General features: G+C 40.9%; 1 protein-coding gene across 2 annotated transcripts in view; it reads left to right on the top strand.

Moving 5' to 3' along the window:
* Window positions 1-3,884: 3,884 nt before the first annotated feature.
* The window catches only part of LOC101610664 (interferon-induced very large GTPase 1-like), a 31,162-nt gene continuing 19,208 nt past the window's right edge, over window positions 3,885-15,838 (top strand). Inside the window, exon 1 of one of the 2 annotated variants that reach the window (XM_004650915.2) lies at window positions 3,885-3,975. The gene's annotated coding sequence lies outside the window, so the exon portion shown is untranslated. The remainder of the gene's footprint in view (window positions 3,976-15,838) is intronic. The other variant, XM_045146186.1, reaches the window with a different exon arrangement.

Below are 15,838 nucleotides of genomic sequence, written 5' to 3'. Positions count from 1 at the left end.
ATGGGCTATGGAGCTAAATAGAGAGTTCTCAAAGGAAGAAATACGAATGGCATATAAGCATCTAAAAAAATGTTCTACGTCACTAGTCATCAGGGAAATGCAGATTAAAACTACATTAAGATACCATCTCACTCCTGTCAGATTGGCCACCATCAGGAATACAAATGATCATAAATGTTGGCGGGGATGTGGAAAAACAGGAACCCTTCTACACTGCTGGTGGGAATGCAATCTGGTCCAGCCATTGTGGAAATCAGTGTGGAGGTTCCTAAAACAGCTAAAGATTGATCTACGATATGACCCAGCTATAGCACTCCTAGGCATATATCCAAAGGACTCATCTCATCTCCTTAGAAATACGTGCTCAACCATGTTTATTGCTGCTCAATTTATAATAGCTGGGAAATGAAACCAGCCTAAATGTCGCTCAACTGATGAGTGGATAATGAAGATGTGGCACATTTATACAATGGAGTTCTACTCAGCAGTAAAGAAAAATGAAGTTATGAAATTTGCAGAAAAATGGATGGACTTGAAAAGGATTATACTAAGTGAGGTAACCCAGGCCCAGAAAGCCAAGCGCCACATGTTCTCTCTCATATGTGGATCCTAGCTACAGATGACTGGGCTTCTGCCTGACAATGAAAATACTTAGTAGCAGAGGCCAGTAAGTTAAAAAGGAGACATAAAGGGAAGAGAAAGGAAGGGAGGAGGGTACTTAATAGGTTGATATTGTATATATGTAAGTACAATGATTGTGATGGGGAGGTAATATGATGGAGAACGGAATTTCAAAGCGGAAAGTGTGGGGGGTGGGGAGGGAGGGAATTACCATAGGATTTTTTTTTTAATTTTTTTTTATTTAGTTATTTGAGAGCGACAGACAGAGAGAAAGACAGATAGAGGGAGGAGAGAGAGAGAATGGGCGCGCCAGGGTTTCCAGCCTCTGCAAACGAACTCCAGACGCGTGCGCCCCCTGTGCATCTGGCTAACGTGGGACCTGGGGAACCGAGCCTCGAACTGGGGTCCTTAGGCTTCACAGGCAAGCGCTTAACCGCTAAGCCATCTCTCCAGCCCCCATGGGATTTTTTTAATAATCATGGAAAATGCTAATAAAAACTTAAATAAAATGGGCTATGGAGCTAAATAGAGAGTTCTCAAAGGAAGAAATACGAATGGCATATAAGCATCTAAAAAAAATGTTCTATGTCACTAGTCATCAGGGAAATACAGATTAAAACTACATTGAGATACCATCTCACTCCTGTCAGATTGGCCACCGTCATGAAAACAAATGATCATAAATGTTGGCGAGGATGTGGCAAAAGAGGAACCCTTCTACACTGCTGGTGGGAATGCAATCTGGTCCAGCCATTGTGGAAATCAGTATGGAGGTTCCTAAAACAGCTAAAGATTGATCTACCATATGACCCAGCTATAGCACTCCTAGGCATATATCCGAAGGAATCATGTCATTTCCTTAGAAGTATGTGCTCAACCATGTTTATTGCTGCTCAATTTATAATAGCTGGGAAATGGAACCAGCCTAGATATCCCTCAACTGATGAGTGGATAATGAAGATGTGGCACGTTTATACAATGGAGTTCTACTCAGCAGTAAAGAAAAATGAAGTTATGAAATTTGCAGAAAAGTGGATGGACCTGGAAAGGATTATACTAAGTGAGGTAACCCAGGCCCAGAAAGCCAAGCGCCACATGTTCTCTCTCATATGTGGATCCTAGCTACAGATGACTGGGCTTCTGCCTGACAATGAAAATACTTAGTAGCAGAGGCCAGTAAGTTAAAAGGGAGACATAAAGGGAAGAGAAAGGAAGGGAGGAGGGTACTTAATAGGTTGATATTGTATATATGTAAGTACAATGATTGTGATGGAGAGGTAATATGATGGAGGATGGAATTTCAAAGGGGAAAGTGGGGGGGGGGAATTAACATGGGATTTTTTTAATAATCATGGAAAATGCTAATAAAAATTAAAATAAAAAGATAACCTGCTCTAGACCCTTTCCAACTCAAACTTTCTGCATTCCTAAATACTCATATCTGGAGACCCCTCCTGTTAAACAGGAGTTCTGTCTTTTTTTCTCTCTCTCTTAAGCACCACAATAAAGTCTTTCCACATTTCACCTTCTGTGGACTCTAGGTTTCTTATAGGAATAAGGCTACTGGATGGGGAAATGTGCATTAAACTTATAGGACATAAGATTCCCTTTTCATGATAAAATTATAAATGATGACAGCCTCTCTATATAGTACATTCAGGATTAGGTAATCTTTTATATTATTCTGAATATAATAGACAAAAAGGACTATACTACTATATCTTTCAATTTTGACTTTCAAGGTATTATAATAAGGGCAGAATTTTTCAAATAGGAAGATTAAATTTGGAAGATGACACAAAGAGCAAAGGAAAATGGAATGGCTAGAAAAAAAAACTAGCTAAAAATATTATCAAATAAGCATCAAATTTACAAGAAAGACTTTGTTCCTGTGGCTCAAAATAAGAATTTCCTGGAAACAATGTTTGACTGAGAAATGAAACTGAAAGTCTCTTCTCAGTACTGGGTGTGGCCTGAGGGAACTGTGACAAGAAATCTTTAGCATTTCATAAACATGCATTCACTGAAATGCCTCCATGACTAGGTATCATGGTCTCACTGGGCTGAAGCCAGTGTGTGTGGGACACATGCTGTTTCTCTTTACTCATGGCCTACAGACTACACAAGGCACTAATGCAGGACTCAGCACAAGCATAGCCACAATTCAACTAAGAACTAGTGATGCAGGATTTGGGGGTTCAGGAGGGGTCTCCCAAACTTATGAACCCAAATTGTATGCCCTTATCCAATTTTTAACCAAGAATTGATAAAAAAAAAAAAATCAGACTCAAGAACGATAAATTATGAGTTATTGCATTTATTTAGGGATAAATTTAGAAATAAATCCTTCCTAGATAGAAAGAGATATACCAGATAGAAATGCCTCTTTGTGCGTCCACTGATTACTAATACTAATACTAATAATAAAAATTTTCATTACAAAGGGCAGCCATATTTTGCTTTATTATTCTTGTTCTCCTCCTCTTCCCCCTTCTCCTTCCTCCTCCCCCTCCCCCTCTTCTTCCTCCTCTTCTTCTTCATCTTCCTTTTCCTATTCTTGGCTCTCTACCTTTTTCTTTTTTTCTTTTGAAACAAAGTCTCACTGTAGAGCCCAGACTGGCCTTGAACTTCTAGCTTCTACTTCAGCCTCCAAAGAATTAGCATTACACACAAAAAGCTGAAACACCCATCAAAAGGACACTTTGTACAGATAGAAGATATATTTACATACCCCCAGAAGCTTCTCTCTCAACGTACCTACTTATGATCTCTTACTGCTAAGCCTGCACACTTTCTGCACACTAACTCTGAAAGCATAATTTTCCTTTTCCTGCTTGTCTCTCCTTCTTTGGGATATCATGCAAAATACTAAGGCTGCTTTGTCAGAAACTCAGCATTCTTACTTTCCATGAACTCCTATACGCAGGCAGTTGTTCAGAGATCTAATGAGCAATCCTAGCATTTGAGACTTCTGACTCAAGAGATTCCCTCTCATCCCTTCCCCTCCTCCCAGTAGCTGCCAAGTTTACAGCTTGTCTGTGTGGCTTTTCCCTCTCTCATATGCCAATAAAATTGTCCTTAAGATTCCTTCTGAGGAGATTTTCAAATTCTTTTGTCTCTGAGACCAGTAATGACACTGAAATAGCTGAATAGATAAACAGAAGTAGGACAAAACTTCCCAAGAGGAAGTGCGCTGCTATGAGAGCAAATATAGCCCCGCCTTCACATAAAGAGCCCGGGGTGAGCAAGAGCTGACAGTTTATGCCCTCGCAGCCTTGAGGAAGGAGCTCACTACCCACACCGTTCTCTCTGGAGCAACGACCTGGAGACAGAAATTTTCACTCAAGGAGACAAGTAAGTGAAAAAGAAGGTGGGAATCAGGGTGGCCAGATAAATATAACAGACCCAGAAAGTAAAATAGAAACAGAAAGTGAGATAGTGAAGGCAATAGTTAGAGACCTGGCATGTTAAAACTACAAATATGAATATTAGCTTTGAGTCGTGCCTGCCCTTTCCCTGGTAAAGGGGGGAGGGAGGTGGTATCAGGGCTCAGCTGAGGAAAAGCTACTTTCTCCTTTTCCAAAGGACTAGAATCTCAGTTTTACCTTTGGCCAAGGGTGGAGATATTCTAGCTATACAAAAGATTACAAAGACATGTTAATCCAAATGAGCTGTCAATCGTCTATCCAGTAGACTATTCCTCAGGAAAGCTGCGTCCCTGAAGACATGCCCAAAGAAAGGGAGGAAATAATGAACCCCTTATTAAGGTGATATACCCCAAGACGGTCCTCGCTCAATGCAGTTACTTGGAGATATAAACTATAAACCTACCTGTTTTTCTGCATTCTGACTCAAAAGGCTTAACTTTTCCTCTTCTCTTTCTAGCTATTCTTCGGATACTGACCAAATCCCTAAGCAAGCTTTCCCTGACTCCCTCTTTGGGTTTTCTCACTGTTGCTCTGAAGACACTCTTCCCCTTGCAGCTACTTGCTGACCTCCAGCGCTGAAGCTGCCTGTTGTCTAGACACTAACACTGCAGCATGACTTTCTAACTACTGTCCACCTTCCTCCTCCTAGAAACTGCCAGCATTTGCAGCTTGTCTAACTTGTTATTTGTCTCTTTCAGTGTAATAAAAGTGTCAGCAAGCTTCCTTCTGAGTAAATTACTTTGTTAAGGAGACTAAGGACCTACAAAATGGCATCCTGATTCTCTGGTACTATTACTAGATTTGTAGGTTAATATTGCTAGCTGTTCTACTGAATATATAGGCAACAAGAAGTAATGGAAGGAAGCGGATGTTCAAGCCCTGGGGAAAGTAGAAGATCTTTTTCCCTCCCAAATCTCTGTCTTCTCTGGTTAGGAGTACAGAGGCTTTTTATATGGTAAGACAATGAATGGGAAAACCCCTTGCTAGAAAGCTTTCTCCTTACAGTGTTGGCTTGGACCTAAGACCTTTATCTCCGGAAGGCCAACAGCTACCCTGCCTTTTCAGATAAACATTATTTTTGGCATGTTGATTTAAGTGATCTGAGGTGAGACAGGGATGTTACAAATGCCTTTTTAGAACCTATGGTGCCATGCAAAAACGAAGGATCATTAACAGAAAAGACAAAGGATGGAGATATAGAAGCAAAAGTAACAGTTTCTGCCCACACTGTTACACAATGATAGAGCAAACTGAGAGACAAAGCAAGCCATCTTGTTGGTAAAGACCAGCTCCACGACTCTCTTAATTCTTACGTGGCTTGTGAACGTTCAGTGTGCATCATAAGTCCAAGTTTATGTCAACTCTGTTATAGTCATTGTTCCCTAAACTAGGTAAATAACAAGAGGGAAGATACATTATAAAAGTTTCATCTGTATGATCACATGAAAAGAAACCCAGACCCAGGGAGATGGGCTTTATTTGAAAGAAGTGTTGTAGAGGTTAGAAAGTGACTATCTCAAGGAGGAGAACAATTCAAGAATAAGATCTATAAGCATCTCAAAGCCAGACAGGAAGGCATGGATTTTTTATTTGTTTGTTTTTTTGGTTTTTTGGATTTTCAAGGTAGGGTCTCCTGGCCCAAGCTGACCTGGAAACCACTATGTAGTCTCAGGGGGCCTCAAACTCACAGTGCTCATCCTACCTCTACCTCCCGAGTGCTAGGCTTAAAGGTGTATGCCACCACGCCCAGTTTAGAGCATGTGTTCTTTCTTTCTTCCTTCCTTTCTTCCTTCCTTCCTTCCTCCCTTTCTTTCTTTCTTTCTTTCTTTTTTGACGAGACAAAGGTCACAGTTTTGTTTTCATTCAGCACTCTCCACAGTAGGAAGCCACTGTGAACAGTATCTGTACAACTGAACAGTTTCCTAGCTGCTCAGATACAGATTTATTTCAAGCAAGAAATTGGCAAACATAATTAATTACGAGTTAGATAAGACTTCCCCAGTGCTTTAAAACATTAATTGAGCATAAATTTACAGTCGCTCAATTATGGTTAGCAAAATAAAGTCCAGACTATGGCTGGGAATTACTACTGAAATCCCAGGAAGTTTGAGCTCCTTGGATGCCAAAGAAGTCCCCTGCTATAATTGAGTAGGCACAACTCAAAGGTTGCATGGATTTTCCAAGGCCATGATCTCCCAGGGATCCAGAGGAACATCTAGATTAAACATGCAAAAACAACTGGGCGTGGTGGCGCACGCCTTTAATCCCAGAACTCCCAGAATAGGTAGGAGGATCACCATGAGTTCAAGGCCATCCTTAGACTACAGAGTGAATTCCAGATCAGCCTAGACTACAGTGAAACCCTACCTGAAAAAAAAAACAAACAAAAAAAAATGCGAAAGCAATAAAAAAAAAAACTCTAGTTGTTCAGAAGACCCTCCCCCCTTCCCACTGGGCACTCCTGGCCGACACTGTACACTGAAGAGTCACCATCATGGCCACTGTCGAGTTACAGTCCCAAGAACAGAGGCTTACTTTCTTTACACTCTGAGTCTCAACCTCTCATAAACAAAATTAATTCAGCAACATGGGAGGACAGATCAAAAAAAGAAAAGCAAAAGCAAAAAGCAAAGTCTACCCAATAAATGACTCACCCACACATACACTGATCCCCACACCGTTCTCAAGACCAGGGACAGAAAGCACCCAGGGCCTTCCCTTTGTAAGAGCTTCCACAGGAAGAGGTGTCATTCATTGGGAGCAAAGTGTGGGGAGAAGGTTGGTCCCTTCCAATGAGTCTGGCAATCCTTGACCTTTGGAGAGGAAGCGATGGCAAAGGGAAAACCCAGAGCTAATTTCAGAAGAGGAGAACCGGTGCTGATCAGGTGCCAGTGTCCTGCCAGGGTGCCACACTCGTGCGCGGAGCTTTGAGAACCTGCCAGGATCAAGGCAGTGAGTGACAGAAGGACCTGGCGGCCTAAAGCCAGGTTCCAGGACCCCAACAGACCAGCAGCAGGGCATGTACTCTATATGGAAGGTCCACACTACTCAGAACAGTATGCGGCCGTGGGAAAGTAACGGAATATTTCCCCTAATACCAGCAAGATTATGTATGGCCTCTCAGATAAGTCAAGGAGACATGGCCCGGCTTTGGTGGAGGTTCAGATAAGAGTTCAGGCTGTGAGGTAGCAGGAAGTTAAATAATGTTTGGCAAATTTACCATATATGTTGTTTCAGACAGCTCACTAGCAATATATGACTGGGCTAATCTTTTATGAGGCAAAGAATTTGAATTGTAATGGTTTGTGTCTGGCCTATCATAAGGTAAACAAAATAGACATGGGTTTTCCTAAGTTTCATTGGAAAGAGTACTTCATTTTCAGTGTTTTATAGTTTGAATTCTGCCTGTGTGCATGTAGTGGGGAAGCCTTCACATGAACAGTCATTCTTTGCCTGTCAGCAGTCCTTTCAGCATAAAAGCCAGGGCTCCGGCAGCCCAAGCAAGCCTGACCACCAGTCTTAGTAAGGTATGGTGAAAAGCAGAGAAGAGAGATTTATTCAACACAGCCACATTGGGAAGAACAAATAAAAGGGTCCAGTGATCCCACAACTCCCCACCCATACCCCACAAGTCCATCATCAGGGCATTTGACAAAAGGTTTAGATTTTCATGGACAGCAAAAGGTATGCATACCTGAGCAGTCCTTATCAGGGTGTGGTTCCACCCATCACTGACTTGGCTATGATCCTAAGGTGGCTGTCCTCCACTGTGGTCCCAAAATTTGTGAAATTATAATTCTGTTCATCTTGGAGGATGCAGCTTCACCATTATGGATAATTGTACTCATTTTGAAGGTGGGTGGCTGCAGACTTTGCTCTTCCTGGAAGGAAAGAATAAGAACAAAAACTTACTTCTTTGCCTTCAGATGAAGCACAGGCACAAAATAGAGGCAGGGATATCAGGCTTTCAGTCTGTTTTAGTTTCTGTGTGGGGCCTAGTGAAAAGTCAGTGCATCTTAGCAAAAGCATTTGTAAGTGCCTTCTTGAAGTCCTTTCTCAGAACACAACAGTGGATGGATTTCCCTAACCATACCTATTGTCCAGGAGCAAAGGGCTTAGGTGAAGAGTAACGTTGTTACAGCTTATGACAGGCAAGTACTACTGCCTACAAAGGTAAAGAGAAATTAACTGCAACAGGTACGTTACAGCCCATAATACAGCATGCAGGATCAATCAAATAAACTTGTTAGAACACATGAGGGCACTTTAAGAGGCCCTATGGCCTGGTTCCAAGGCAAGGCCAGCAAGACCTGCCTGACCCTACTGTTTAGGACTTCAAGATAAGCACCCTGATGCCAGCAAAATCCAAGGCCACCTTGGGTCTTATCTAGTCCCTCCAGTGCTCTTAGCATATCAGCTGAGTGACATAGAGTAGAACTTCTCCCTCTTCTGGCCCCATTTTACAAGTGGACAACCCCCCCCCTTTGTTCTTTGGCATTCTCTCTGTATATATCTATCTATCTCCAGCTCCAAATCCCACTGTGCCAAGGTAATATAGTTCTTCTGACTCTCCCATTAATAAAAGCTTTACAAAGGCATTGCTCTTAGCTTTTCTCAGAGCAGGCTGCTCTCCCCCAACACACTGTCAAACATAAAATCAAAGTGCTGGAGAAATGGCGTAATGGTTAAGGTGCTTGCCTACAAAGCCAAAGGACCCAAATTCGACTGCCCAGTACCCACATAAGGCAGATGTACAAGGGGCATCTGGAGTTTGTTAGTAGTGGCTAGAGGCCCTGGCACACTCATATTCATTCCCTCTCTCTCTCTCTCTGCTCTCTCTCTCCCTCCCTCCCCCTGCCTATTTATCACTTTCTCAAATAAAGAAAGAAAAATAAAATCAAAACAATTGAAAAAGCTAGGGTTAGGGAGATATCTTAGTGGTAAATGTGCTTATTTGCAATGTGTGCTCACCCAGATTTGATTCCCTAGTACCCACATAAAGCCAGATGCACAAAGTGAAGCTTATGCCTGGGGTTCCTTTGCAGTGGCAAGAGGTCCTGGCCTACCCATAGTCAGTCAGTCAATCAGACAGTCTCTTTCTCTCTCTCTCTCTCTCTCTCTCTCTCTCTCTCTCTCTCTCTCTTTCATTCCCTTCTTCTCACACATGAGCAAGTAAATTTTTTTAAATCTTTTTCAAACTTTTTTAATTTTAATAATGTAAAATCTACAAAAAAATCTCTAGTTGGAAGGAAGGGGTTAAAGTGTGGCTTAAAGGGGAAGTGACAGTTACAGGGGGACAAACAGGAAGGCAACATATTGAAGGAATGAGAGGGGTCAAATGTCGCCAGACCATGAGAGTCTTGACTATAAGGGCCAAATAGTTTTGGTTACATCATAAATGAGTGTAGAAATATCAAACTTTCATAATCAAGGAAGTAAATGGTTTAAATATTATTTTCAGGATATAATATGAAAGATGGACCATACATAGCAGAGAAAAATACAGATTCCAGAGCTACAGAGCAGTCAGTTATAGCAAAGGAATGTCCTGCCTATAATAAGTAACTAGCAGGGAGGACAGAGTAGAAGAACTAGGGAAAGCAGCTTCAGAACATAAAGCCCACTCATTTCTCCATCTCGCATCAACACCACTTCCATACAAGCTTGTATAGAAGAAATTTGGTCAAATTTCTAAAGCTGAGAACTTAGAATGATGATTTTTTTTTTTTTTTTTTTTTTTTGCTAGATAAGCCATACTACATAGGTAACACAGAGAACAGCTGCAAAGCCACACAAATAATATGTGCTAGAGTCAGAGACAGAGGCTAACAGACAAGCTGAAAGTGAAAATGGATAACAAAAGGTCAAGACGAGCCATGGTTATCTTATGACTAACAGCACAGTCACAACTCTAAGCATACATTTTCTTTTGTGATTTATTGTTTTTGTTTGTTTGTTTTCAGGCAGGGTCTCACTCTAACCCAGGCTGACCTGGAATTCACTTTGCTGCTCCAGGTTGGCCTGGAGTCCATGGCAGTCCTCCTGCTGCAGCCTCCAGAATGCTGCCACCATAACTGGCTATACATCGATTTGCCAACTACACATTCTAAACTTCTTTCAGGAAACTTTCTACCCCACTCTCTTCTTATTCCTTTCTTAATACTTCCTTAACACTTAAAACTTTCTGAAATTATTGGCCTAGTTAATATTCTCCTTCTCATATTGGAAGGACAATACTTAGACCAGGGATCTAGTGTGCCTTACTTACTATTCCATCACAGCAAATCTTCCAGTACAATGATAGCCCTTGATATATATGTGTAGAATAAATTATGGGGTTTTAGCATGTCTTTGCTAAATCAAATACATGTAATTTAAGTAATCAGGTTTTCTTAGAAGCACATTAATAAGAGAAACAAAGAAATGAGAGATAGTAAAGAAAGAAAGTTCCCCAGGATGTTTAAAATGAACATGCTGGACAGGCTGTCTGATTCAGTACTTTGATACCAAGCTACCAGAGAATAAATGTTAGCAACAGATTAGGGTAAATGTGAAACTACATAAGGAGAAGTGAATGGTATGCATTCTTCTATTCATGTAATCAACAAACACTGTTGTCTAGATACACTGATCTGATTAATTATTTGAGGATTCTAGCAATCAAAGGAATATTTAAAGAGGAGGCTAGATACAGTCCACATTTGATTACAGTAAATAGGGCTAGCATATGTTTTCCTGCTTAAAGTAAGATGCTCAAGATGTAGAGCACAAAAATAAAGGGGGGATAATTTACAACAGGATATATGCTGGACATTTGGTTTGGTGGTTAAAGATGCTTATTTGCAATGCCTACTGGCCTGGGTTCAACTCCCCAGTACCCACATAATGCCAGATACAGAAAATGGTATGGTACATGCATCTGGAGTTTGTTTGCAGCGGGGAAAGAGGCTCTGGTGCATCTGTCTGTCTGTCTGTCTGTCTGTCTGTCTCTCTCTCTCTCTCTCTGTATACACATGCATATATCACATATATTTCACAAATATGTATGTATGTATGTATGTATGTATGTATGTATGTATTTCTTCACAAATGAGTAAATGAGAGTATTTTGAAAAAAATCTTTCAAGAGCAGGATTTAGAGGACCAAGAAGTAGTAATATAGGGACACTTCTCATTTAGAAGTTTAGGACAGTGGTAAATCTTCTCTAGTACCCATTAGTTATGGGCTTCATTGGGTGCATATAACAACTAGCATACTAACACAAAAATTACTGACAAGAGAAAGGCATGAAAGTTTTATTAAATCTACATGGATGTAGGAATGTTACAAGAGAATAAAGTCCAAACAAATGGTCTGTGCCAGCCTGCAGCACGAAAGTTGAAACAGACCCCGAAGAGGGGAGTGGGAATGAACCTGAGACAAGAACACAGGGAATGGAGCCAAGACAAGTTCTGATCAAGGCTCAAGTTTATTCAGGCAGACACAAGCTTATACACAGAAAATAAAACTTTCTCAACAATGCCTACATGTCTGAAGTCTGCTCCACCAAGGCCGTACGATAAGGCCTCTGTGCCTGGAGATCTAAGACTAGCTGCAGTTACCATGGTCAAAGAGCAGCTACAGCTCCCAACAATGGTCAACTGAAGATGCTATTATAGCATTCAGAACAATAACTTTGTAAAAGAGGAATAGGAGAGATGGATCTCTGGACTAGGGATGTCAGTAACAGACATGGGAGACATGGTGTGAAAGCTTTTAAAAGGTAAGGAACACTCCAGTGTGTTTCTATATCAACTTGTTATAGTCACAGATACCATCAGGCTCTAGGTATTGAGGTTGTCTTTCCAACTTCACCTTATGAAAGTGCCTAAAGGTGAGAAAGAACCCACCATACTCTCTATTACCTAAAATCAGGAATGAGGCCACCAAAGATGAGAGGAGCCTCAAAATAAAAAATAAATAATCAAAAATAAAATAAATCAATGTTTTATTTGATGTAACACTTTGCTGAATCTCTAACTGTTTCCCTGTGAAATCAGATTTTAGGTTTAAGGGACCTTCTTAGACTTCCTCTTACTTATCTTTCCAACCCTAGTATGCATACTTCTTATTGTCTCAGTGCAAAATCCAAGTTCTTAATCTCTGTAAAACTACAGCTGCAACATATCTTGTCTGCAACTCTTAATTCATCCAAATTCTTTCCTCTCCAAACTACACATTTTTCACATCTTTCTGCTTTGTTTCTCGCTGAAAATTCTCACTGTAACCATGGCTAAAGGCATTACAACAATCATCATGACAAGCTAGAATCTATGCCATCTTGAAATTTCCGCTGAAAAGTAAATTAGCCCATTACTTTTGAAGTCAGAACCTCTAAATTTTTTAGGACACGAATAGAATGTAGCCACATTCCTTATAGCTTGTAACATGAATGGCCCCTAGTCCAGTTTCCATTGTAGCCCTGTTCCTTCCAAAACTCCATGAGCACATTTTTTTCTTAATTCCTTTTTATTTGAGGTAGGGTCTCTATCCCAGTTTGACCTGGAACTGGCTCTGTAGCACAGGCTGACCTCACATGCTTAGTGGTCCTCCTACCTCAGCATACTGAGTGGGGCTACAGGCATGATTCATCATGCCTGGCTATCTTTCTCCCATTTTTACCAGCCTTCTGGTCATAAGAACCCCAACCAAAATGACTCTTCTTATAACTACCTGGGGCTTCTCAAACCCACATCTTCAAATTCCTTCACATTGGTATTTATATCAAGAATTAGAGGGTCTGAGATAGAGGCTTCTGATTCCAGAATGTGAGTTAATCAAGAAATACTTTATTTTTATCTCAGAGCAGGACTAAGGAATTTAGGTAGAAGGAGCCTGCTGCTGGTCTAAAAGTGTGCAATGTCTGCAGCCAACATGCTGGCTAAAGGTACCAGTAGAGATGGCTGCTTGCCCAAAAACTATGGGTCCAGAGAGAAGTGGATAAGAGAGGGATGAGGAGAGAGAGAAAGAACTAGAGAGAAGTGGGAAAGAAAGGGTGCATGTGTGAACAGAGATGAGGTGGACAGACAGGAAAGTATATGTCCTTGGTCAGCATAAGAAGGACAGGAAGAGGACAAAGAGAGGGGGAAATGGGACCTTAGGTCCATGCCCTTAGACATGGCAGACTGGCCAGTAGGAGTGGATTTCTGAGGATGCAAATTTAAGTGGGTAACATTGTAGCAGAGGAGAGAGACAGCAGGCCCTTGGAAAAAAGACTTCAGTTCTGAGTGAGAGGGGGCAGGAGCTCTGAGACTGCCAAATAGAAATGAGTTCATGAAAATATTCCTGTGACAGAAGCTCCAGTACAGAGGACTCTAAAGCCACACTTTTTAAAAATAGCGACTTTAATTGTGGTTCCAAAAGGGTGAGAAAGAGAATGGGAGATTAGTTGCAGGGTGGAAGCTCAGCATGGGGAGGGAAACTAGATGCCAGCTAAGAGTGAGAAAGAGGAGAAATGTACAAGAGAAAAGAAAAGGTGGGTATGTAGACAAGAAAGCAGATGAAGCAAAGGATATAGAAAGACACAGGGAAATATGTACCTCACCTGTAACTTAAAATACGTAAGTAAGGCCTGGAGAGATGGCTTAGCCATTAAGGCATTTGCCTGCAAAGCCAAAGGATCCTGGTTTTGACTCTCCAGGCCCCACATAAGCCAGATGCACGGGGGGGGTGCATGTATCTGGAGTTCATTTGCAGAGGCTGGAGGCCCTGGCACATCCAGTCTCTCTCTCTCTCTCTCTCTCTCTCTCTCAATTTCTCTCTCTCAAATACACAAATAAATAAATAGGTGAAGCTTAGGCAAGAAATCTAACAGTTTATATCCAAATGGTACCAACATTATTTGTAAATAGTATTATTTAATGTTATAATTGGGGGTTAACTCATTACAGTAACCAAAATCAGATTATTTCCTTTATAAAACTTAAATGACAAACTTAGTAATGGCCATTTGGTATGTTAGTATGACTAAAACAGTAAATTAACTACCTTTAAGGTTACATTGTTCTCAGATATGATACTTAAATATAAAAGTCAACAGCTAATGAATATCTTGATATCAAAATCCTGACAGATAAAAGGAACACAGCTATCTTGATTTAAAACTTTAAAGACAGTTTTTAAACCTGTTACCATAAACAAATTAACTTCAGCAAGCTGAGGTTTTACTGTAAATAGAAAAGGTGACAGAATGAAGAATCAGACATTTTATACATACCAAATAACTTTTCAGTGATTGCTAAACAATTCTGTCTCAGTATAACATCACAGCAATTCATCTACAATCTTTATCATATGTATGTATTAACCTTTTCTAATTAGAACCATTTGAAAACTCATTTAGTAGTAAATATTTCATTGATTGTTTTTTAGACAATTCCATATTTAAATTCTATTTGTATAGCTTATCAATAAATGAAAAGTAATTATTTGTTAAAGGTTTCATGTTATTTGTAATACAAAGTTTAACATCTCATTTAATTAAGCCCAACTTAAATCTATAATGTAATTTCAGGAATGCACAATTGATTTTGTAATTCAGAAGCATCTTAAAACACATCAAGTTACACATTTGAAAATTATCAGGCATCCTTCAGACATGACAATATCTGGCCAGCCCTAGACATAAAACACAAACACATAACAGAGTTGAAGAAATATTTCTACTGAAATGTTTAAGACAGCTTCATCACCAGAGGCTGGTGGAGGGCCGCAGCCACCCCCATCTGAAAGGAAGTGGTAGCTAGTCTGGTCCAGGCAAAATGGGTTCTCATTGGTGGGTTTACCTGTGGCCCACAGATTAAAGGGGAGCATCCAGGACTCACAGGTTTCTAGAAAGTGGTTCAATATGAGAAGAAGGAGTGAACAGGTATAGTGGGAAGAGACAGATCACCATATTGCCACTGCCTTGCCTTGGAAGTGGCCAAGGGACCTTGTTTTGGACCTAAACTTTGAGCTATCTGGCTGAAGAGAAAGGTCAGGGAAATCACTCTGGAAAATCAGCTAGATGAGGGGAGACAGGAGTAGTGGACATCCCCAAAAGTCTGGTCTCCTGTGAGGTTGTGACCCTGGGTCACACAGGAACTATATGGATAAGTCAGACCTTAGTACCCAGCTGGAATTGGGGCTCAACATGCTTAACATTCCTGGCTCAATGCTGAGTCTTTGGAACAAAAACAGCACAGGCATCCCCAAGACCTATCAGATTTATCATGGAATGAAGTGTAGGTATGACAGAATCAATGTCAGGGTCAAAAAAGTAGAAATAAGAAATGGAAACTGAGACTGTAGCTGATCACAGAAAATAACTCAAAATCTGTCTGAAACACCACATATATGAGATTTCAATACAGAGGACTCTGAGATAATACATTTTAGGACTAGGGGGTTGAACTGATGGCTCACAATAAGAGCTTTGGATAAAGGGGAAGGGCAAAGAGAATCTGTGGTAGGTTGCAGGCTGGCACCCATAAGACAGCCCCTGCTGGGTCAGTAGGGGGAGGGGAACACATGCAAGCTCAGAGAGCAGGGAAGGGAGAAGACAGAGAGAGAGAGGAGATGATAGAGATAAAGAAAGGGGTGTGTATGTAGATAAGAAAGCAGATGAGAGACTTAAGAAAGAGAAATAACGCACTGCTTCAAGAAAGAGGCCAGAAAAGGAAGAGAAAGAATGAGACTAGGCCTTTTATGTTCATGACCTGATCTAGTGGACTGGCCAGTGGGAGTGAGGCTCATGGAGGTGTGGACCAGT

Source organism: Jaculus jaculus, chromosome 3 (assembly GCF_020740685.1).
Source record: "Jaculus jaculus isolate mJacJac1 chromosome 3, mJacJac1.mat.Y.cur, whole genome shotgun sequence".
In the NCBI taxonomy this organism is placed as follows: domain Eukaryota; kingdom Metazoa; phylum Chordata; class Mammalia; order Rodentia; family Dipodidae; genus Jaculus; species Jaculus jaculus.
Note: the sequence above shows the minus strand (reverse complement) of the source record. Positions and strands in the feature narration are given on the sequence as shown.